This window comes from Panthera pardus, unplaced genomic scaffold (assembly GCF_024362965.1).
Source record: "Panthera pardus isolate Hobbes unplaced genomic scaffold, ASM2436296v1 HiC_scaffold_10, whole genome shotgun sequence".
NCBI lineage: Eukaryota > Metazoa > Chordata > Mammalia > Carnivora > Felidae > Panthera > Panthera pardus.
This window is the reverse complement of record NW_026526655.1, coordinates 49,094,178-49,119,021: the sequence shown is the minus strand read 5'-3', so window position 1 is coordinate 49,119,021 and position 24,844 is coordinate 49,094,178. Positions and strand designations below refer to the sequence as shown.

At 36.5% G+C, this 24,844-nt stretch overlaps 1 long non-coding RNA gene across 1 annotated transcript in view; it reads left to right on the top strand.

Moving 5' to 3' along the window:
- Positions 1 to 473: 473 nt before the first annotated feature.
- The window catches only part of LOC109269895 (uncharacterized), a 35,282-nt gene continuing 10,911 nt past the window's right edge, over positions 474 to 24,844 (top strand). Inside the window, exons 1-2 of the long non-coding RNA XR_002081320.2 lie at positions 474 to 644; positions 891 to 1,020. This is a non-coding gene — a long non-coding RNA (uncharacterized LOC109269895). The remainder of the gene's footprint in view (positions 645 to 890; positions 1,021 to 24,844) is intronic.

Genomic DNA, 24,844 nt, shown 5'->3' with positions numbered 1-24,844 from the left:
ACTTGCTTTGAGTTTACGTCTCTCTGCTTACATTATGCATCTGTTCATACACGCTGCCTACATTTTGCATTAGCACCTTGAAGATATTAATTGTGGTGATTTTGAATTTCCTACCTAATTATTCTAAAATCTGATTTGTCTCTCAGCCTTGTTTTAATGCTTACTTTGCCTCTTAAGACCATGTTATTGCATGTCTTTTAGTATGTCTTGTATTTTGTTGTCATTGTTGAAAACTGGACATGCTATGTTGGGTAATAGAAACTGAAATAATTAGGCATCTCATGTGAGGATTTATGTCAACTTGGCCAACTGCTGGACTGTGTTTAATATTTGCTGTAGTTGTGGGTGCCAGAGGCTTCAGGGTCCTCACAGTCACTTTTTCTCTTTCTTGGCTGTGGATTTCCATAACAAGTTCTTAAACAGAGTCTGTGCCTTACAGCTCAGTTATAATCCACCATTATTTTTCTAGAACCTTGTTGATATGGTGTTAAGAATTTGGGAAGTAGAAACATTCTAAAATCCAAGAGTTAAACCTCAGTTTTTAGTTAGCTTGAATCACTGGGCTGTGGCTCAGAAGCACTTCATACCTTCCCCCCACCGCCACCTTTTTTTCTCTCTTTACATAAGACAGAATGGATAGAGGGGTAAGGAGTTGTCTAACTGCCCTTCCGCAGGTCACATAATGCTCTGATAATATTGTCTCCCCTGGATGGTAAACTTTCATTATGGAGACAGCTCTGGGCATATTTCAAAATGGTTACTTATATTCTAAGTATATTTCAAAATGGGAACTTTTCTCCTCTGCCTGTACTAAATACTAGGGAGATATTTCTGCAACTCTCAGTGAGTACCTTGTAAGGTTACTAAAGATAAAACCCATAGAAATTTAGGACCACCACTAGGACTGGACCCCAGGAGTCTCTATCTGTCAAGCCGGTGCACATTCAGCCTGCAGAAAGTCATCAAAGTTACCAGTTAAGTGTTTCTACCAGTTACTGGCTCCAGCCAATTCAGCTCCAGGTAAGTTATTCGTGTCTGTACTCATCTTTACTTGCCTGTCTCTCCAGATTTCTGAGGGGCTGTTGTCCTATGGTCTCAATTCTCTGGAGGATCTAAAAAAAGGCCAAAATTTTTGGTTTTCTCAATTTTATCTTCTTGTGAAGATGGGGATAATGAATTCCCAACTCTTTATATGATAACAGAGAAGTCTGTGAAAGGATTTTTTAACATCTGTTAAGTATGATTCTGAATAATGAAACTCTATTCAATTGTTCATGAAGAAATTCCCCGTAAGGAATGAAAGTCTCTAAGTGAAACACTAGGAACAAAATCTTAGACCTAAAATTGACTTGCTGTCTTCAGTACCATCTTTCCCTCTGTTTAGAAAATTGTTTTTGTACCAACTAGGAGTTCTTCAGGTACAAACGACAAATAGACGACTCAGTTTAGCCGGAGCCAAAGACTAATATTACTCGTATGAGTGGACGTCCCAAGGCCAAGTTTACATTCAGCTTGACTAGAGTCAGGGGCCCAAAAACTATATTCAGGGTTTTTTTGCTTTTATCCCAGTGAGGGAGGAGGTGAAGCATGATGTTTGGAATCCCAAAAGGACCACGTGTATATCAACTATCGATTTATTACCTCTCAACTCCAAATCCACTGTTTTCTTTCCTGTTCTGCAATAATGGATCTGGACTCTAAGATTTCTCCTTTGTAGAGAGCAAGATGTTAATTTTTGTCAGTATAGGATGATGTAAGTACAGGCTTGGAGAAAAGGTCATCTCCTTCTGGTTCTAGTGTACTTCTATTTTTTGTTTTTTTCTGCTCTTACTGTTGACAGTATTATGTGTTGGTGTGGGACAGCCCAGTTATATATGCAGAGAAACTAGCCTCTCAATAAGCTTACAGCTCTGGCTCAGTGACCACCTCAGTGAAGCCATTCCTACACCAATGCCACACATCTGAACTGTGCACTATCCAGCCAGCTCATGATCTCTCGATGCTTCTCTTTCTTTCTTACACCTGCCCTCCAACCTTGGCCTACCTCAGCCTGGACGGCTGTTTTCTCCTTGCCACTCTCACCATAATTTCCTGACCCCCTTGCTCCCAGAAGTGTATGCTAGATCAGCCCACCTGTACCCTGAAAAGGTGTCTTCTATTTTCCAATTAGTTTCATGCCCACTGGCCTTAGCCCAACTGCACCCTAGAGAAATATTTCTTGCTTGCTTGATGACTGCACACCAGCTCTTACCAGGAGAAACTCAGAGAGCTTTTCTGTCTTCCAGTTAAACTGTGGTTAAAGCCACACTTCTCCAATGAGGTCTGACTCCTAGCCTTGGGAATAATGCCTTTCCAAGTTTGTTTCTTCCTTAAGTACTCTAGGGTATCTCCAGGCTATTCATTAGACCCCTATAGAAGCTCTATAGTTACACTCCCTTTTTGAATTACTTTGTGGTTTATATCTTGACTGTACCCTCATTGATACAATATATCATGGTGACAGAGTTGTTCCCAAAGGACAAGTTCAGGGAAAACATAATGTGATTATTGTGTATTTCACTGATTGAGAAGGCACTATCACATAGATTTATTAGATTATATATAAAGGAATATTATATTATTTATTTCCTATATTGTGTTCCCACAAATTGCCATATTTTAACCATAATTCTGGTTTCTTAGTGGTAGGATCAAATGTTTTTAGCACCGTTGCCCTGTGTGGATAGTATGTTTAACATTGTTACTTTCTACTGTATCCACAAGAAAGAAAGAAAGAAAGAAAGAAAGAAAGAAAGATGACCACAACATCTGATCAATATTTATTCATAGCTAGGCATAAACATTTATGAAGGGTAAGCATGAGAAGAAATATTGGAAAAACTCTAAATTTTTGAAAGATTGCATGTTGGTATACAAGCCCACATATGACAATTCTTTTGCGAATCATATATTTCTTACCAATTTCCACAATTTTTTATTTCGTCTGATTAATAATTTTGTTAAATAGTTTTACAAATTACCTTTTCTTTTTTTAAAAAAAAATTGTTTATTTATTTTTGAGAGAGAGAGAGACACAGAGAGAGAGAGAGAGAGAGAGGGAGCACAAGCTAGGAAGGGACGGAGAGAGGGAGATACTCCCTCCAAAGCAGACTCCAGGTTCTCACTGTCATCACAGGGCCCAACACCGGGTTCGAACCGACCATGGGATCATGACCTGAGCCGAAATCAGTTGCTTAACTGACTGAGCCCCACAAATTACCTTTCTTAATTCCTGGGAGAGTATGCAGACAATTTTTTATGCCGTTGCTAAATTAGCCATTTTTCTCTTTCATTTATACCAACTTTCTATTGTATGTTCAAGAAACATCTCTTGGAATTTCTGATCATCCCATTACTTTTATTATCACTTTAATAATTATATATTCTCTCATGAGCATTTTATAATAAAAAAAGTTATTTTTTCAAATAAATAGGTTTCATATGCCAAAATATTATGAAATATGTAATCGTTAATTATGAATTTAGCAAATACATATAATAATGAATTATAAACAAACATCCCGTAAAAAAATATGAGAAAATTATCTGCCTTGCCCATTCAAAGAAATGTTACTCTCCTTAACATTGAAGGTCTTTCTTCTCCATCCTAATACATTGTGAACCAATAGGTTTTTTGGTTATTAGTCATCTGGTCTTGACAAAAATAATCAAGAATCCAAGTTGCTGTTTCAGGAAATATTAGTAGAAATTGGCTATCATGATGTGTTTGTGTGCATGGGTGTGTGAGAGAGAAAGTGATTCTTTTTGTTTTTAAGTTACAGCCACTCCTATTCCTATAGAATGTCTACTCCAAAATGTTTTTCACTGTAATCTAAATTCCAATAATTGACTTGGCAAATGGCATAGGGATGATTTAGAATTTTGGTGGCTATTGTGGGAACCTTTTGGCATCTTAAGTATAATACATTTAACAGAAGCCATAGAAAAAAAATGGAGGGGAAGTATTAAGCAATAATAGTTGGCCTTATTATTATTATTATCATTATTTATTATTATTATGCTGAGGCTTTAAAATGAAATTAAAATCCAACATCTCCTCCCTCAGAGAAATTCTGGAAAAGCCAAAGGAAAGAAACAACTAGCCTTGAAATCATCTAAAATGTCTTTCCTCTGCTCCAAATCCTATACCCTACTTTAATCTTACCTCCTATTTATATAGCTTGCCTCCCCTTCCATGCTCTCCTAAATCTATATATGAACCACCCTTTTATTTAAGATTTTCTGCAGAGTGCTACCTAAATTTTAATGATTGGCTTGAAAATATTTTCAAAATATATTTTGAGGTATCCCTGACAGCTGATGTAAAAGAATCACTGTTCTCTATTTTTATTAATGGACTAAGACCAGAAATAATATATTTAATTTAAAAAAAACAAATTGGGATGGGAATTTTCAGTCCTGAACAATCTTTAATTTAAGGACAAATATTTTCAGAGGCTTTAGAAAACTGAAAAGCTAAGAACCAAGGCAAACATGGCTTTTCAGAAAAAAACTGGACTCTGAAATAGAAACAAACCAAAGGATCATAAATACAGAGAAATTTATTGGCTAGGAAGGAGCAGAAAGTGTCTAAAACTACAGAGCTGTAGTGCATTACCTTGATAGTGATTTGCCAGCTGAAGATGGTACATTAGCTAAGGAAAGATCATTGGCTATCCAAAATTATCCAAAGCTAATAAAAAAATAAAAAAAAAGAATGGAGGGAATTCCTAGATTATTGTAGACAATGACTGTAGACAGGACTGAAAATTCCCATCCCAATTTGTTTTTTTACATTAAATATATTATTTCTAGTCTTAGTCCATTAAGAAAAATAGAGAACAGTGATTCTTTTACATCAGCTGTCAGACAATGAGTATTCATTTTTTCTGAAATAGTAAAATCCTTATATCATTCAACTAAATATTTCTTATGCTCTACCCATTGAATTCTATTATCCAAAGAGGACTGAAACCCTCCACGTTAGAATAAAACCAGCAAAGAAGTGAATGGAATGGTGATGCTGGGCTTCCCAAAGACAGAATTTTATTACTTTTTTTTTTCTTTAATAGAAGGACAGTTAAAAGACAATTATCCAGCATTTAACACCTGAATATTTTCCTTCCTTTCTTTTTTTTTTTTTCTTCCTCTCTGTAAGACATAAATCTTTCTGTCTAATCTACATCTTCTCTTGGCCTTAAATCCAACAGGTAATTTTTCTTACATTTGAAAGAGTTTTGAACAGGGGTATTTTGTGGAATTTACTGTGATGAACCACAGGTTTCTATAGCAAACATCATCATGATATTAGCCAGATCTATCAATGAGAAAAATGACAGTTGATTATTCAGAAATGGGGTTTCCTTTATTTAAGAAAGAGTAGAATGCCTATATTTTTACTGTATACTTTTTCCTAAATTAAATTGTGTTATTGTAAAGATTTCTAATTTGTTTTAAAGGTTTTTGCTAATGCTTCTCTATGTGTAGTATAGGAACCATGTAACAATAAAAATGATGGTAATAATAATTAGAATAATGTCTCCAAGCATATAAATTGTAACTCAATTTATATTTACCTAGTATAGCTGTAACTTTTCAGATTTATTTTTTGTTAATGTGGCTTTTTTATGAATTAAAAATTAAAAAGGTAAAGATTAAATTTAAAATACATTTTCCGGGGCGCCTGGGTGGCGCAGTCGGTTGAGCGTCCGACTTCAGCCAGGTCACGATCTCGCGGTCCGTGAGTTCGAGCCCCGCGTCGGGCTCTGGGCTGATGGCTCGGAGCCTGGAGCCTGTTTCCGATTCTGTGTCTCCCTCTCTCACTGCCCCTCCCCTGTTCATGCTCTGTCTCTCTCTGTCCCAAAAATAAATAAAAAACGTTGAAAAAAAAAAAATAAAAAAAAAAAAAATAAAAAAAAATAAATAAAATACATTTTCCACTTAAAATACAAAGTTAAATATGATGGCCAATGATATCAAAACCTACCACCTTAAAACAAAACAAAACAAAACAATACAAAACCTACAACCTTGTCAGGAATTTAAGATTATTTTTTATTGTGCTTCTGTCTATAAAATTATGCCTATACATCTCTATCTGTATCTGCACACACACATAAATATATACAATGTCTACATAAAAAAGCATTTTATTTTTTTTAATTATTTAATTTTTATTTTTTGAGAGAGAAAGACAGAGTGAAAGCAGGGGAGAGCAGAGGGAGGGAGAGAGAGAGAGAAAGAAAGAGATACACAGAATCTGAAGGAGGCTCCAGGCTCTGAGATGTCAGCAGAGAGCCCGATATGGGGCTCAAACTCACAAACTGTGAGATCATGACCTGAGTCAAAGTCGGACACTCAACCGACTGACTCACCCAGGCACCCCCCAAAATACATTTTAATTAATAGTAGATTGAACTATACATCTTTGTTTTTAATTTTATGACAAATATCCTTTCATACTCTGTAGATCAATCTTTTTTTTTTTAAGTTTATTTATTTATTTTGAGAGAGAGAGAGAAAGCACAAGTGGGGGAATGGCAGAAAGAGAAGGAGAGAGAGAATCCCAAGCAGGCTTTGCACTGTGAGCTCAGAAACCCATGTGGGGCTCAAACTCATGAACTGTGAGATCATAACCTGAACCAAGGTCAGTCTCTCAACCCACAGAGCCACGCAGGTGTCCCAGTAGAGCAATCTTTTTATAACTTATTATATTTTTAAATTTATTGACAAAATCTTCTCCTTTTATCCACTTGTAAATCTTTTATTTTTCTCAGTATATTTAGTTTTATCCCATTCTCTATCCTTATGTAAATTCAGTTTCTCTCTCTCTCCTTCTCTCTCTCTTTGTCTCTCTATCCTTTCTATTGGGCATGCTGTCCAAGGAGTAATTTTCAGTGTAATTTCTATTATCTTTTTATAACCAGCTTAGAGGATTGCTATATGTCTTTTTTGACATTTCTTCTATATACTGTAATTTGTTAGTTTTCCTTTAATATTATAGTTTCTTAACCTTTCATTTTGTTCCTGTTTCCTTTATTTAAAATTTAATGAATTTATTTACACTTTCCTGTTTAGTAATAAAAGCATAGCCTTCACAATACCCAGAAGTTGGATTTAATTCACTTTATTTTTCAAACTTTCATTTTGTGTTTTTAATTTTGTTTTACTCATTCATCTAAGTATTTTAAACATTGATGTTAGTTTTTTCATACGTCTTTAAGTCCAGCTTCACTTTCTTTTTTATTGCATTTTGATCAGCATGTGCTCTGCAATATGACTATTTAGAAATTACTAAATGTGTCTCTGTGACAATGCATTATCTTTAAATTATAAGTTAAATATCAAATTCAAGACTTTTCGCACAGATGATCAGTTTCGCAAACTATGATGCACTCAGTGCCAGGCCAGGGCAGGCTCAACAGTGTTGTGAAAGCACAGCACACACAATGTGAAGCTTATAACTCACTTTCTACAGCCCTTTATGTGGGCCAGCTAGAATTTTCCACGTAAGTATTGTCAATATGAGAGACAAGGCATGATGTTTTAGAAACATTCAATCACTTTTGCGGGCTTAATATTTTCAGAAATCAGGTGATATATCTAAAGTTGTGGCTGAAATATTCTCCAGTTGTGGCTGAAATATTAACCTTTTATCTTTTCTTCTCTTTTAAAATACGTGCTTTATCAGAGAAGGACTTACTACTAATACTAATTTTATAGATATAATCTGCCTTATTATTATTATTTTGGTGGATAAAAGCAGAGGTAACTAAGTTTAAGTTGTTCATCACCTCCTTTTATGTGCCCGGCTTTCTCAAGCACCCCATTATTGGTTAACCACTTAATGCTGGAGGATGGGAATTCCTGACACCGAGTAACATCTCATTAGCATGAACAGCTGGAGGCTGAAAGGGAAGGCACCTTAGGGACTAATTACCTGAGAAGATTTCAATAGCAAACATCTACCTGAATCTTTTCCCCAGAAAGCAAGAGTCTGTTAACCCATGTATAAAGGCTCTGTATGCCTGAGACTAATATTTATTTGAAATTTAAATGTTATAAAGTCCCTCCGTTGTCATGCTGCTCGGTGACAAAAATCTATCCAGGCCAGTTGCCTCATTCGCTCTTATTCCGTGGTGTTATGAGTTTCACCTAGCTGGTGTATTTGATGTGGCTGATCTTGGGGATGTGTGTCAGTGGAGGCCTCAGAGAAGTACAATTATTTTCTCATCACTGCTGTTGTGAGGCACAAGGAAGCCATTTGATTGTATTTGACTGGAAGATAATTAAACATTTGTCAGCTGTGTTTGAACAAGAGCTCTGATCCCCGGATCCCTGGGTTCCAGAGGCTTTGTGAAGTCCCTGAAATTATAGGCGATATTTTCTGTGTGTGTGCATGTGTGCATTTTTTTTTCAGAAGGAGTAGATTCTTTTGAAACCCTAAAGCATTACTGCCATGTACTCTCCCTTCCTCAAGTATTAAGGACCACTTACCTTGTTCTTATTCTTTCAAATTAAAGAAGAATTACTTGTATTTTCAAAAAGAAAAGAAAAAAAATAGATGTGATGTGTATCCTTAAGGGGAAGGGACAGGCTCATGTGACAGAAAGGAGGAGAGATAAAGCTTATTAGTCACATGAGGGGGGAATTTTTTTAATTTTATTTTTAATATTTATTTTTGAGAGAGAGAGCACAAGCAGGGGAGGGGCTGAGAGAGAGGGAGACACAGAATCCGAAGCAGGCACCAGGCTCTGAGCTGTCAGCACAGAGCCTGACGTGGGGCTCCAACTCATAAGCCTTTAGATCATGACCTGAGATGAAGTGGGAGGTTCAACCAACAGAGCCACCCAGACGCCCCCTTCCCTCCAGTGGGGGAAATTTTCAGCCACCTATGATAAAATGAGAAAATACAGTGTTCTCAATTTTAAGGATTGTCTTTTATTCTGAGATCATATTTTTCTATTTTGCCATATTTAAACCTTAAACTCTGATTTCTTTCATTGAACAATAGTGGTAACTACAGGATTGGATTTTGTTTTTGTAATCTTATGTGCTAAAATTCTTTTTTTATTCTTTTCAAAAACTGAAACTTAGATATGGGTATTACAGTTCTATGTCCTCCCACCCCTATAAATGCACTCCATATTGAGAGTCAATGTCCGAATCAGTCACTGGTATTAGGGTGACAAGCCCTGTGGTTTGCCCAGGACTGAGTGGTTTTCACACTGAACTTACAATGCTGAGAGAAAGAAGTTTGAAAACCACTGACATCAGCAATGAAATGTGTAGATCAAAAAAAGTCTTCTGGGAGGTATATGTGGCAATGTGTAAGAAATACATATCTAAATGGCAGTATTATGAAATTGTGTTCTGTTTTTATTTGAAAATTCTACGTCATAGTTTTACCTGAGATCATCCTATCCATTATTCTGGAGGTTGTTCAAATCACTTTATTACTTATACCCTCACCTAGGCTGGATCCTGGTAGTTACTGAAAAAATATAAGGTAGCAAAGGCTCATGAAAAGCCATCATAGTGTAGATTCTTTTTTTTTTAATTTTATTTTTTAGTTTTTAAAATTTATATCCAAATTAGCATATAGTGCAACAATGATTTCAGGAGTAGATTCCTTAGTGCCCCTTACCCATTTAGCCCATCCCCCCTCCCACAACCCCTCCAGTAACCCTCAGCTTGGTCTCCATATTTATGAGTCTCTTCTGTTTTGTCCCCCTCCCTGTTTTCATATTATTTTTGTTTCCCTTCCCTTATGTTCATCTGTTTTGTCTCTTAAAGTCTCAGATGAGTGAAGTTATATGATATTTGTCTTTGACTAATTTCACTTAACATAATACCCTCCATTTCCATCCACATAGTTGCAAATGGCAAGATTTCATTCTTTTTGATTGCTGAGTAATATTCCATTGTATATATATATGCCGCATTTTCTTTATCCAATCATCCATCAATGGACATTTGAGCTCTTTCCATACTTTAGCTATTGTTGATAGTGCTGCTATAAACATGGGGGTGCATGTGTCCCTTCGAAACAGCACACCTGTATCTCGTGGATAAATGCCTACTAGTGCACTTGCTGAGTTGTAAGGTAGTTCTATTTTTAGTTTTTTGAGGAACCTCCATACTGTTTTCCAGAGTGGCTGCAGCAGCTTGCATTCCCACCAACAATGCAAAAGAGATCCTCTTTCTCTGTATCCTCACCAAATGCTATTGTTGCCTGAGTTGTTAATGTTAGCCATTCTGACAGGTATCAAGTGGTATCTCATTGTTCTTTTGATTTGTATTTCCCTGATGATGAGTGATGTTGAGCATTTTTTCATGTGTCATTTGGCCATCTAGATTTCTTCTTTGGAGAAGTGTCTATTCATGTCTTTTGCCCATTTCTTCACTGGATTATTTTTCTTTTGGGTGTTGAGTTTGGTAAGTTCTTTATAGACTTTGGATACTAACCCTTTATCTGATATGTCGTTTGCAAATATCTTCTCCCATTCTGTTGGCTGCCTTTTAGTTTTGCTGATTGTTTCCTTCGCTGTGCAGAAGCTTTTTATTTTGATGAGGTCCCAGTAGTTCAGTTTTGCTTTTGTTTATCAATTTTGTTTATCAATTTGTTTGTCAATTTTGTTAATTCTTTCAAAGAACCACCATCTGGTTTGATTGATCTGTTCTACTGTTTTTTTGGTTTTGATAGCATTAATTTCTGCTCTAATCTTTATTATTTCCTGTCTTCTGCTGGTTTTGGGTTTTATTTGCTGTTCTTTTTCCAGCTCCTTAAGGCATAAGGTTAGGTTGTGTATCTGAGATCTTTCTTCCTTCTTTAGGAAGGCCTGGATTGCTATATACTTTCCTCTTATGACTGCCTTTGCTGCATCCCAGAGATTTTGGGTGTGGTGTTATCATTTTCATTGGCTTCCATATACTTTTTAATTTCCTCTTTAACTGCTTGGTTACCCCATTCATTCTTTAGTGGGATGTTCTTCCGTCTCCAAGTATTTGTTACCTTTCCAATTTTTTTCTTGTGGTTGATTTTGAGTTTCATAGCGTTGTGGTCTGAAAATATGCACGATAGGATCTTGATCTTTTTGTACTTACTTAGGGCTGATTTGTGTCCCAGTATATGGTCTATTCTGGAGAACGTTCCATGTGCACTGGAGAAGAATGTATATTCTGGTGCTTTAGGATGAAATGTTCTGAATATATATGTTAAGTCCATCTGGTCCATTGTGTCATTCAAAGCCATTGTTTCCTTGTTGATTTTCGATTAGATTATCTGTCAATTGCTGTGAGTGGGGTGTTGAAGTCTCCTACTATTATGGTATTACAATTGATGAGTTTCTTTGTGTTTGTAAATAACTGATTTGTATATTTGGGTGCCTTCACATTTCACGCATAAATGTTTACAATTGTTAGGTCTTCTTGGTGGATAGACTCCTTGATTATGATATAATGACCTTCTGTATCTCTTGATACAGTCTTTATTTTAAAGTCTAGATTGTCTGATATAAGTATGGCTACTCTGGCTTTCTTTTGTTGACCATTAGCATGATAGATGGTTCTCCATCCCCTGATTTTCAATCTGAAGGTAGCTTTAGGTCTAAAGTGGGTCTCTTGTAAACAGCATATAGATGGATCTTGTTTTATTATCCATTCTGTGACCCTATGTGTTTTGATTGGACCATTGAGTCCATTGACATTAAGAGTGAGTACTGAAAGATATGAATTTATTGCCATTATGATGCTTGTGAGTTGGAGTTTCTGGTGGTGTTCTCTGGTCCTTTCTAATCTTTGTTGCTTTTGGTATTTATTTATTTGTATATATATATATATATATATATATATATATATTATATTATATTATATATATATATATTTTTTTTTTTTCATCTTTTCTCCCCTCAGAGAGTTCCCCTTAAAATTTCTTGCAGGGCTGGTTTAGAGGTCACACAATCCTTTAATTTTTGTCTGGGAAACTATCTCTCCTTCTATTTTGAATGACAGCCTTGCTGGATAAAGAATTCTTGGCTGCATATTTTCCTGATTCAGCACACTAAATATATCCTACCACTCCTTTCTGGATAGGTTTGCTGCAAACCTGATCTGTCTTCCCTTGTAGGTTAGGGACTTTTTTTTCCCTTGCTGCTTTCATGATTCTCTCCTTGCCTCAGAATTTTGTGAATTTGACTATGATATGCCTTGTTGATGGTCGGTTTTTGTTGAATCTAACGAGGGTCCTCTGTGCTTCCTGGATTTTGATGTCTGTGTCTTTCCCCAGGTTAGGAAAGTTTTCCACTATGATTTGCTCACATAACCCTTCTACCCCTATTTCTCTCCCTTCCTCTTCTGGGACCCCTATGATTCTGATGTTCCTTTTTATGTGTCACTGATTTCTCTAATTCTTAAATTGTGCTCTTTTGCCTTGATCTCCCCCCTTTTTTCTGCTTCATTATTCTCTATAAGTTTGTCCTCTATATCACTGATTCTCTGTTCTGCCTCGTCCATCCTTGCTGCCGCTACATCCCTCCATGATTGCAGCTCAATTATAGCATTTTTTATTTCATTCTGGCTATTTTTTACTTCTTTTATCTCTGCAGAAAGGGATTCTAATCTATTTTTGACTCCAGCTAATATTCTTATTATTGTGATTTTAAATTCTGGTTCAGACATCTTGCTTGTATCTGTGTTGTTTAAATCCCTGGCTGTCGTTTCTTCGTGCTCTTTCTTTTGGGGTGAATTCCTTCGTTTTGTCATTTTGAAGGGAGAAAAGGAATTAATGAGGTAGAAAAATTGAAATTAAAAAAATTAAAATAAAAAAATGTTAAATTAAAAATTAAACACACACAAACAAATGGAATAGATGATGCTAGATCCTAGGTATGTTTTGGTCTGGGTGTTAAAAGTGGTTTGACAGATTAGAGGAAAAAAAAGGGAAGGGGGAAAGAAAAAAAAAGGAAATCATATGAGAATTTGAAAAAATGAATACACTGAAGTAGACTAAAATGAGATGATGGGGTAAAATTGAATTTGAAAAAATATACACAAAAGTAAATACTATAGTAGAAAAAAATTAAAGAAAAATATTTTTAATAAAAATTAAAAATATGATTTTTTCTTTTTCTCTATTCAAGAAAAAAAGAAATGAAAGTGAAAAAAGATAAGAAAAAGAAAAAAGGAAAAAAGGAAAAAAAGGAAATCGTTTGAATATTTGAAAAAGTGAATACACTGTAGTAGACTAATATAAAATAATGGGAGTGAAATAGAATTTGACAACATTTACATAAAAGCAAAAATATAGTTAAATTAAATAAAAATATTTTTAATGGAAATTGAAAGTAAAAATAATTTTTTTCTCTTTCTGCATTCAAGAAAAAGAAAAGAAATGAAAAAGAGAAAAAAAAGAAATAAAAGGATTTTTTTTTGAAAATTTGAAAAGGTGAATACACTGAAGTCGACTAAAATAACATGATGGAAGTAAAATAGAATTTGAAAAAAATTACACAAAAGTAAGAATATAGTAATGAAAACTAAAGAAAATATTTTCAATAAAAATTGAAAATAAAAATGAATTTTTTCTCTTTCTGTATTCAAGAAAAAGAAAAGAAGTGTAAAAGAGAAAAAGAAAAAAAAAGAAGGGGGTGAGACTTGTGTTCTTGAAGAGTGAAGTTGGCCCGGTTGGGCGGGGCTCATTGTAACAGCTCCGCTCTCCACTAGATGGCGCTGACAGCCTACTGGGGTGTACTCTTGCAGCCCTCCTACATGCGCATGCACAGGAACAGTGAAAATGGCGCCAGCCAGCTCCCCAATCTGTTTTCCTGGGATCAGCAATTGCGCACCTGTCCTCTGTCTTCAGCTTTCTGTCCACTCCCTGCTTTTTCACTCTCCATGACCAGCCCCAGGCAGTACCTCTGTCCTGAGTTTTGTCTCAGATGCGGCTGTTTTCCCCGACCCGTTACTTCCGAAGGGCTGCAGCTTTGACCCGTTCCACCCCTCTGTGGGAGGGTCTCACCGAGCAGTGGCCGAATGAGCAATGGCCGAATGTCGGCTGCACCCAGGAATGCTTGCTGGACCCTGCTGCTGCCAGTGCCCCAAGACTGCGGCCAGGTGCCAGCCTGCCCCAGAAAAAATTCACGAGATAGTGTAGCAGCAGCGTTTCAGAGATTATGGAAAATCACAACACACATCTGGGACCAGGCTTCACCCTTAACGACCTTGCTCCAGCACCAGCGAATGTGGCCGTTTTCTGGGATCTGCTGGGACCAGGTGGCTTCAACAGTCTCTACCAAACGTCCTTCCAGCAGTGGAACTGCTTTTTCCCATGTGGCCTGAGAACCTCCCGGACCCCACTCTGTTCCTGGGGATTCGCCCTTCCCACCAGAGCACCATCAGGTAATGAGCTGCGGAGTTGCAGCCTTTGTGCTCCCCTTGTTTACAGTCTTAATGGAATTTAAACCCTCTCCTTTCTCCTTTCTCCCTTTTCAGTATAGTCTCTGCAGCTGTTTCCAATTTTCCACTTTCTCTCCAGCTGCTCTTGGGGAGGGGTGCTGTTCTCGTATTCTCCCCCCTTCCCCAGTCTCCATCCTCTCTCTGCCCACAAAGTGGTTCCCTACCTTCCGCGGCTTCTTGCTCCCCAAATTCACCTCTCTGCACCGTGTACCTGCCGAATTCTGTGGTTCAGGTTGTGCAGATTGTTGTGTTAATCCTCCAGTTTTCTAGGTGTGTAGGATGGTTTAGTGTTGGTCTGGCTGTATTTCATGGGTGCAAGACACGCAAAAAAAAAAACTTCCATGCTTCCGGCATCTTGGCTCCTTCATCACAGTGTAGATTCTAATGGCATATGTTCCCTAGGCTTCCAGTGCAGAAACTTTCAAATAGTAGATGTTTATGTTTGGGGCATTTTCCGAGAAGTGATGGAGAAGGCAGCAATGTCTTACCTGTGACATTACCTGTTACGTGCACATCCAGTATTGCCTGCTGTCTGACTCATGTAAATGGTATTTGCAAAATAACATCGTGCTGTCTGCAAGGTGTGACTGTGAACAGAGGGCCTTTGTCATTTTAAGGTTGTAAAAATGAACTAATTGGTATGTCTTATATTTTCCACTGTTTGAACAACAAATGTGTGTAGGTATCTATGATTGTAATATTTACCAATTAATCTAAATAGTTCATACTTAAGTTATAAAGGGTTTCAGGTGGTGTTAAGTATTATGTACCAACATGGCTGAGACATATTGCCCTAATATTTGGCCAAACACTATTTTGGATAGCTGTGAAAGCGTTTTTTGAATGATATTAATATACACGCAGATGGACTTTGAATAAAGCAGATTATTCTCCGTAGTGTGGGTGGACCTCACCCAATCAGTTGAAGGCCTTAGCAGAACAAAGACTGACCTCCCCTAAGCAAAAGGGAATTCAGTTTGCAGACTCCTGGTCTCGTGACTGCCAGTGTACCTTGAAGATTTTTGACTTGTACCTCCACAATTGTGTGAGCCAATTCTTTAAAATCAATCTCTCTCTATGTATACACACATCCTGTTGGTTCTGTTTCTCTGGAGAGCCCTGACTAATACAGTGAGTATATCTTTAAGTCATTCTTGTTCAGACACCATTTAGCTTACCAGCATTTGTATTTCCCAATTTACACAGTGTTAAAGCGTATGGGGATTCTTATATTGTATCAAATGTGAACAGTTAAAATTTCAAATTCTTTTAAATTTGCTGTACATTCACCTAATTAATGGGGTAGTCTGATTGTCTCTAAAAAGTGTCTGAACAGAACTTACTAAATTTGAGAAGATGATGATTAAAAATCAAATATAAAAAATGGGAATCTTGAGATAAACAAACAGCTGTTGGTTGATCTATTACTAGTAGATAGGATTTATGTGGACTTAACAGAAGTGTGATTATTGAACAGCAGCAAAGATTAAAGTTAGTATCAATCCATATGAGGCCTTAGTTATGTGAAAGAAGCTGAGAAAAAGAAAAGAAAATCTAAAAAAAAAGAAAAATTGCTAGATTCTAACAAAGTTTAAAAAAATTCAATTATAGAAGTGAAGAATGGCAATTACTGATGACTATTCTTGAGTATAGAAACTGAAAATAGTAAGACAGAAATTGATGCTAAAAATAAGTAGCAATAAAGAATTCTAGATGATTTGAGTAATCTGCTTACTTATTTTATAAAATAGTAAATATTATCTTTTGGAAAAATTTGAATCTTGAATTTTTCTCTCACCTTCCTGTGAATCTCTTTCCTCTTTACCCTGCCTATCCTTTGGAATAAGACATGAGGCTTAGTGCCACCAGAGATAATGCATATAACCTAGTAGCATATCTAGCTAAAGAGTAATCACAGTTAATCCAAGATAGAACAGGGAAGAAACAGATCCTTTGGAGTGGAAGAGAGGAAAGAATTAAAAATTAATTTCTACTTTTCTCCTACAGCTCTTTTATCCTGGCATTTAACCTGTAGAATGTGACTCTTGTGAGGAAAAGAAAAAAGAAAAAAAGAAAAAGAAAAGCAAAACAAGGAAGGATTTTGTTGCAGGTTTAATTTGGGGCACAGAGATTGGATGTGTGTCATGTTCAGACTTTAAAAAGACCTATGGGCTATCAAGAATTGCAGCAGGGTCTAATCAACCTGGGGGACGATGAAGACCCCTGGAAGCATCATGGAGAGAATATGCCTTCAATTGTACCAGATAAAAAAATGGGGCAATGTAGGTTGTTGTATATAATACAGACACATATATATACACATATAAATATTACATATCTGTGTGTGTATATATATATATATGTATATATGTGTGTGTGTGTGCGTGCACACACAGATCTGAGCCATATTCCTTGCCTATTAATCACAAAGACATTTAAAATTTCTGCCCTACCCAGACACTTGTATCATAAGGACAGTGGTGAAAGAAAAAGTAAACAGACCTGTAAAGTTGTTTTACATTATAGTACATGGTGATAAATTGCTGGGAATTTTAAAGTTCTCAATCTACCTCTCCTTTCTTGCCCATCCTTGCAAGTCTCTAGGTTTTCAGTGGGACTTCAAAACAAAAAAAAAGAAGAAATTTAGATTAATTACAGATGACAAAATAATGGTATACAATACTTTGTATAATTTAATTTCTAGTTTATAAAAGGCACAGTTTAGTTCTTGGAAAACCTTGCCATACCCAGAGGAGCGCAGTCTTTCTTTTTAGTACTTTTTCTAAGAATAGCATCTGCTATGTGTCAGATTCATGCATATGAGAAACATGGAGTCATCTAGGTAAATTTGACTAGTTTACAGCTCAGCGGCCAAATGTATCTCAAAGTCCTGATGGTTGAAACTTACTGAAAATATCCCATGCTATATTTTCAAGTTATGTTTTTACTGTCTGATAGCCAAGACAGGATAGGTACTGTTGACTTGAGAGAAGAGCGCTAGTTTATTTATTTTTAATGTTTATTTATTTTTGGGAGAGAGAGAAAGAGAGCACGCATGCACATAAGTGGAGGAGGAGCAGAAAGGGGGGGGACAGAGGATCCAAATGGGGCTTTTCACTGACAGCAGAGAGCCCGATGTGGGGCTTGACCTCGCAAATGACAAGATTATGACCTGAACTGAAGTTGGATGCTTAATCGACTGAGCCACCCAGGTGCCCCAAGAGTGGTAGTTTAAATAGAATAATTGGGGAAGGCATCCTTTGGTCAGAGGCCAGCTGAAAGAGGTAATGGAGAAAACCGACTATTGGGAGAAGAATGTTCCAAGCCAGGTACATGGTGTAAAGTCCCTGAAATAAGAGCATGCTTTGTGCATTCAAATAATAACAAAGAGGCTCATTTTTGGAACAGACTGAAATAAATAGAAGAAGTAGGAGATATTGTCATAGAAGATGGAAAGGAAACAGTTTATACAAGACTTTGTGCAGAATTTTAAACACTTTTACTGTTAATAAAACGGGAGTGATTGAGGGTTTGAGCAGAGACGTTATGTGATCTAACTTTTTTCACTTTTTACTCTGAATATTTTCAAACAAGTCTTATATATTTTTACGAGCAACTTTTGAAAGTTTGTGACTGTCAAAGGTTTAATTCACATAAATTGTCAAATTTAGTGGAATAAAGTCATTTATAATATTCCATTGTTATCCATTTAATGCCTGTATATCTGTAGTGACAACCTTGTTTCATTACTCATATTGGTAATTTTATTTTATATCTTTCATTCTTTTTGGGAGCAAGAATTCCTGTCCCCTCAAAGGTCCTTCAGGCTGGACCAAGAATCGAACTGACATGAGACAGATTAACAGGAGAAAATCAAATTGGTACATATAGGGAATCCACATAGACATGGAAACTCCAAAGATAGGCACAATGAAGTATATGTGTCATCCTGAACTAAGGAGAAGGGGGTGGGTGTCTGGGACTTCAGAGGAAAAAATGCAATTCACAGGGTGATAAAAGAGCAGATGTTTGGTAATTTGATGTTTGCCCTACCATATACTTGGGTCATTCAGATAAAATTTATCTCTGCAAATAACCCTATTCTGGAAAGACCCCCCCCCCAAATTTAGATTCTTCTGTGTAGTTAAGGGAGGGTCTCAAGTGCCTTCAGCTCAGCTCAAAATAATCCACATGCCCAAGTGGCACCTTCTGGGGAGGGGTACTATTCTGAACCCCTTCAATTCTCATCAGTGTGTGGTTGAGTGCCCTCCCTAAAGAATGTGGTGAGAAAGAAACCTCAAGAGAAGGCAACCTGGCTAAGTGCGTAGGTGACATCCCTCACGACCCTGTAACATGAGACCACCCAATCAGACTGTATGTCTATACATTACCCATATATGGGAGACAAAGAAGTACAAAATATATAAAAGGCCACGTGGTGTTTGGGGCTCAGTTTTTCAGTAAGAACCCAACTGAGCCCGCGCTGGCACGAGTAAAGTTGCTTCCTGGAAAGAAAGGCCATTGCGTCATGACTCTGTGTGAGAATTCTACTACAAGTGTAGCTAGAGGTTTATCAAATGTATCAATCTTTTCAAAGAACAAGCATTTGGTTTTATTGATATATTTGGTTCAGGATTTCATTTACCAATGATCTCATTTTTATTATTTTCTTTCTTTGGATTGTTTTGAGTTTCTCTCTTCTTTCTCTAAATAATTCTTTGGAGTCCTTTCTTCTTTTGTAAGATAAACATTTCGCCCTATAATTTTCCTTCTAAGCACTGTTTTAGTTGCATTCTATAAATATTGGTGGTATGTTTTCATTTTTATTAATTAAAATATTTTCTAATTTTCTTTGTGACTATTCATGGCTTGGTTAGTAAAATATTGTTTAGTTTCCAAATATCTGGAGATTTTCCAGATATCTTTCTATTCTTGATTTGCATTTTAATTTTGGTCAGAGAATACTTTGTATGATTTCCGTTCTTGAAATGTGTTCAGGTTTGTTTTATGTCTTGTGTAGGGTCGTTTTGGTGAATGTTTCATTTGTACCTGAAAGTGTGTTCTGCTGATCTTGGGTAGAATGTTTTGTCATTCAGTTCTTCTATATCCTTAGCGGTATTCTGTTTCCTACTCTCAACTCATGAGGGACAAGTGTTGAAGTCTTTAAGTACATTTTTAAATGTAGGTTTTACTATTATTGAGGTATGGTGAGACCAATAGGTCAGGTGATGACTGACATTGAAAAGATAGTTTGTTCCTCACAGTTTCCAAGAGAGGGTATGCCAGGCCACACAGAACTACACAAGGAAACATCAGGGTTGGTCAAGAGGTCGAGGGAGCAAGGGGAAAATATGGACAAGGGCCTTAATTGTGGTTTCTGTGGGGAAAAAAACAGGTGACATAGTATAAGCAGGTTTAAGAATTAGCTATTTTGAATAATTGCAGTGATCTCTAGGACATAGGAACTGTTGCTGGTTGCTGCTACCTAGCCCAGGTGGGTTATCAGTGGTCCTGACTGTAAGAGCCTGATAAAGAAGGCAGTTGGGGGATATGGGCTCTTGACTGATCAGTTTGCATATGAAAAGTGTGCGCAAAGACAAATAATTTACCATCTGTAGGAACTGACTAGCCCTTAGGGCACAGTCTCTTCAGGGTTAACAAGAGTTCCAATGTCAAAGCCACCAGAAATATAGAAAGTAAAAAAAGACAGTTCAACACCATGGGTGCATTTGTCTATTTCTCTTTTTACTCATTTTGATATTAGTTTCATTGCAAAGCTCTGTTATGTGCTTATACATTCAGCATCATCATATCTTCTTGGTGATTTATCATTCTTGTCATCATGTAAAGTCCCTCTTTTTTCTCTGGCAATATTCCATGTGCTGAAGTCTACTTTCTCTGATATTAACATAGGTGTTCTACATTTCTTTTGATTAATTTTGGGGAATTACTTAATTGAAATTAATTTTTGATTTTGTATTACATTTTTCATCTTGTAACTTTTAACTTATATATGTCTTTATACATAAAGTGTATTTCTTATGAGGAGAATATAGTAGGGCATTTTATAAAGTCAGCTGAATTGTCACTACTTTTAATTGAGATGTTGAGACAATTTACATTTAAGTGTTGCAATGATTGAATTTAATTTCCCACCCTGTGCTTATTTTCTAGTTGTTTTAATTACTCTTTGCTTCTTATTCCTCTGTACTTGGACTGGATATATTTTATTATTACATCCATTACTGACTTTCTGTTGTATCTATTTTTCTAAGTTTTAGAAGTTTCTCTAGATTTGGACTATCTTATTACAGTCTGCTTTTAGATAATATATCAGTTCACATATAGTCTACGAATCTTAGTCAACATATACTTTCAATTCTCCTTCCTAGCCTTTGTCTTATTGCAGCCCATATTTTACATGTGTTATATACCCCATACCTTGATACTTTTTTTTATTTTTGGTCTTTAATAATAAACCACCTCTTACAGCAATTAAAAGTAAGCAAACTGACTTTTACATTTATCTTTATTTTTACCAATTCCAAGGTACTTCATTTGTTTTTGTAGATGTGTGTTTCTCTCTGGTATTGTTCCTTGTGCTTGAAAACTTCTTTGAACATTTTTTTGAAGCCAGGTCCGCCAGAAATAAATTCTAGCAGCTATTATTTATTGGGAAAAAATCTATTTCACTTTTAGTTATAAACATATTCTCACTGAGTGTAAATGACAGGTTTTGTTTTCTTCCACTGCTTAAAGATATTACAGTATTGTCTTTGAGGTTGCGTTGTTTCTGACAAGAAATCTTGCATATTTGTTTCTTTGCTCATCTATAGGTAATGTGTCTTTTTCTTTGGCTGCTTTCAAGATTTTTTTCTTATGTTTTGCCTTCATCAATTTAAACATGATGTATCTACTTATGTATGTATTGTATTAATTGTTAATAGTAAAAATATTTTTCTTCTATATCATCATGATTTGTTTACATGATTTTTTTTCCCACTGTTTGTTCTCAGTGTATTCATTTGAATGATTTCCACTAACCTATCCTTAAGGTCACTGATCATTTACTCAATTGTGCCAACATAACTCTCCATCTCTGGCATTATCACTTTCATTTCTAACATTATATTTGATTTAAAAGTTTTACCTCTCTACCGGGATTCTCCCACATTCGCACATGTCCGTGTTTTCTACTAGATTCCAAGCATATTCATTATTTTAAAATTCACACTGGAAGTACCTGGGGGGCTCCATCAGTTAAGCATCCGACTCTTGATCTCAGCTCAGGTCATGATCTTATGGTCCTGAGGTTGAGCCCTGCATCAGCTGAGCGTGGGGCCTGCTTGTTATTCTTTCTCTTCCTTTCTCTCTGCCCCTCCCCCACTTGCACTCTCTCTCCCTCTCTCTCAAAATAAATGAATAAACATTTAAAAAAGAAAAAAATCACACTGTTAGTCACAATATCTGGATCATTTCTGAGTTTGATTCTGCCAATTGCTTTGTCTCTTGACCATGAGTTTGTTTCATTTCCTCTTATTTTGTTTGTGTGACTGTGTGTGTTTGAGTCAAATTTTTATTGGATACTAGGATTCATATGTAAAAGAGGAAAGATTGAGGTAAATAGTATTTATAACTGGAAATATGTTCTCCTCTTTCATGCAGTAGCATGGGGGTACTGAATCAATCTTGTCAAAATTCAAACTTAAAATTAGTCTACTGGTGCCTTGTACTTAGGTGGGGGACTGGGATTCAGAGAGCAATTCTTTTCTTTTTTTCTTAAGTTTATTTATGTATTTTTGAGAGAGAGAGAGGAAGAGGGCATGAGTAGGGAAGGGGCAGAGAGAGAGAACCCCAGGCAGGCTCTGCACTGTCAGCACAGAGCCTGATGCAGAGCTCGAACTCACTAACTGCAAGATCATGACCTGAGCCAAAACCGAGCGTCAGTTGGCTTAACCAACTGAGCCACCCAGGTACTCCTCAGAGAGCACTTCTTAATGTTTGTGCTACAACCTCACTTTTGAACTATCCATGTATGCTGCACAACAGAAGAGTTCATTCTCTCTCTTAAAACATGTAACCTTTCCCCAGGGGTAGATTTCTGATGTTTGCAAATTTGTGTCTTGCTAGGATTCTGCTAGGGCCTGGGGCAGGAGGAAGACTGTTCCAGCCTCACTAGTGGGCCTCCAGTGTGGGATTTTCTCAGCATTTCTGTCATTTTCCCTATGACAGCCAGAATTCTGCCTTGTGTTTCTCTGGTTCTTGTTGGGGAGACCATTTTTGATATAACATCCCTGCCTTGGGAATTTTTCATCAGCTTCCTCATGGGTAGAGATCTTTCTTCTATATCCTTCCCTTTGCTCTTGGGGTTTGCTATCCTTCCCTTTGATGTGAAACGCTTTTCAGAGACAGTCCATTTTCTTTACAGAGGCCTGATCCTTTTCCCTATGCTTGCCACACAGAGGGGTAACTCTAGGTGTTTTCCAGCCTTGTCCTCTGTTTTCTTATGACTGTACCATAAGGTTCCGAAAGAAAGAGACCGTGGATGGGGGCAAACTCCCTTTGCATCTCATTCTCGTGGGCTCCACACTGTCAAATCAGCTCCCAGTTGGCCTTTAGATTTTTATTAATATTTTAGCTCATTTGATCCTCCTTGTTTATATGTTGGCCCTGCCTTTCTTTCTTGTTGAGAAGGTTTAGGCATGCAATTTCTTCTTAGGGGAAGGAGCTGTCCTATTTCAAACTACGTATGTGGCTCCCTGAAAGCTCAGCTTCCTTATGGGTTCAAGAAAATTTACAATTTTTTTTCTGGCTTACTTCTAGTTATTAGAGTAGAAATGATACTTTTTCAGCTAGCTACAAACAAGCAGAAGTGGAATTATCCTCTTATTTTCTTCAGACACATTCACTCAATTAATTCATTAAAATATTCGATAAATACATTCCAACAAACCCAACTGTGGACTCAAAATTAACTGATCAACTACAGAGTTACCCTCAAGAGCAACACATTTAGAAAAGAAATTTTGAGTCTGTCCTGCCTACAACTGATCCTATGTACCATGGCTGTGTTAAAATTCTTAAAATTGGACTTTCATCATGTAATGAATGGCTTAGAAAGTCACAATTAATTCCTACCAACATCTAACCTACATTTATTTGCCTTATTTTCAACTACCACCCAATTAGTTTTCTTCCTTATGCTTCCACAATCAGAATGTTCTTCCCCATTTTTTTCCCCTTCCAGAGACTTACAGCCTCCAAGGTTTCTTTACCAACTACTTAGTTCTCATCCAATATTGGTGCCTCTAAGCGCTTTTATAACACTAACATTCTGAACCATACAACTTAGCACATAATTATAGAAATATATTTTTCTGTTTCTTTGTTTTTTTTTTTCTCTGGGTCTTGGCTTCGTGGGAGGAAGGGAAGGAAAAGTAACTCCTCATAGTATTTTAATGTCTTCCATGTGGCCTAGCAAGTTCTGGTCTCCTGTATTTTTATGACAAACTAGAATATTAAGTAAATAAATTTGCAATAAACTCAGGAACAGGTCAAATATTGTTAAATACTCTACTTGAATAAATATATGGAATGCACTTAAAACCCTGAGGGACAAATATGTACTTTCTGACAGCTGGATATCAGATTAATATAGTGTACAAGTTTAAAGTTTCTAATATGAGGGAAAATGACACAGTAAGATTAATGGTTTTCCTTGCAACTACATTAATTACTTTGGGGCTTGATACAGCAATCATGGTCACACATGTTGTCATTTCAATATATATGTAGAATATAATGTAGGCAGATGTGCTCATTTTGATGATTTTAATCAAAGATCTATTTATGTGACACTTATCTCCAAGTTATTTAAATGTTTGGATAATCTAATTACACTCATTTTAATTATCAGTGTGGAAAGGAGAAAGAATGAGATTGCTCTAATTTCTCTCTTTTCTAGAATGATAACTCTTTCCAAAGAGAGGAGTTTGAACATGTCTGTGATGGTACTAATTCTTTACAAGTCCAGTCAGGGATAGACTTTCTAGACAAATTGTGTGTGTGTGTGTGTGTGTGTGTGTGTGTGTGTGTGTGTATACACAGAAAGTATTTTTGTGTGCCCTGATAGAGAAGACATAGTATGAAACTCTTTCTACACATGTACGTTGGGAAATTTGCAAATAGAACCAATTCCCTGTGCCCTGATAGAGAAGACATAGTGTGAATTTCTGTGCCCTGATAGAGAAGACATAGTGTGAAACTCTTTCTACACATGTATGTTGGGAAATTTGCAAATAGAAACAATTCCTAATATATCTCTTACCAAATGAGTCAGTAGTTGCAACAG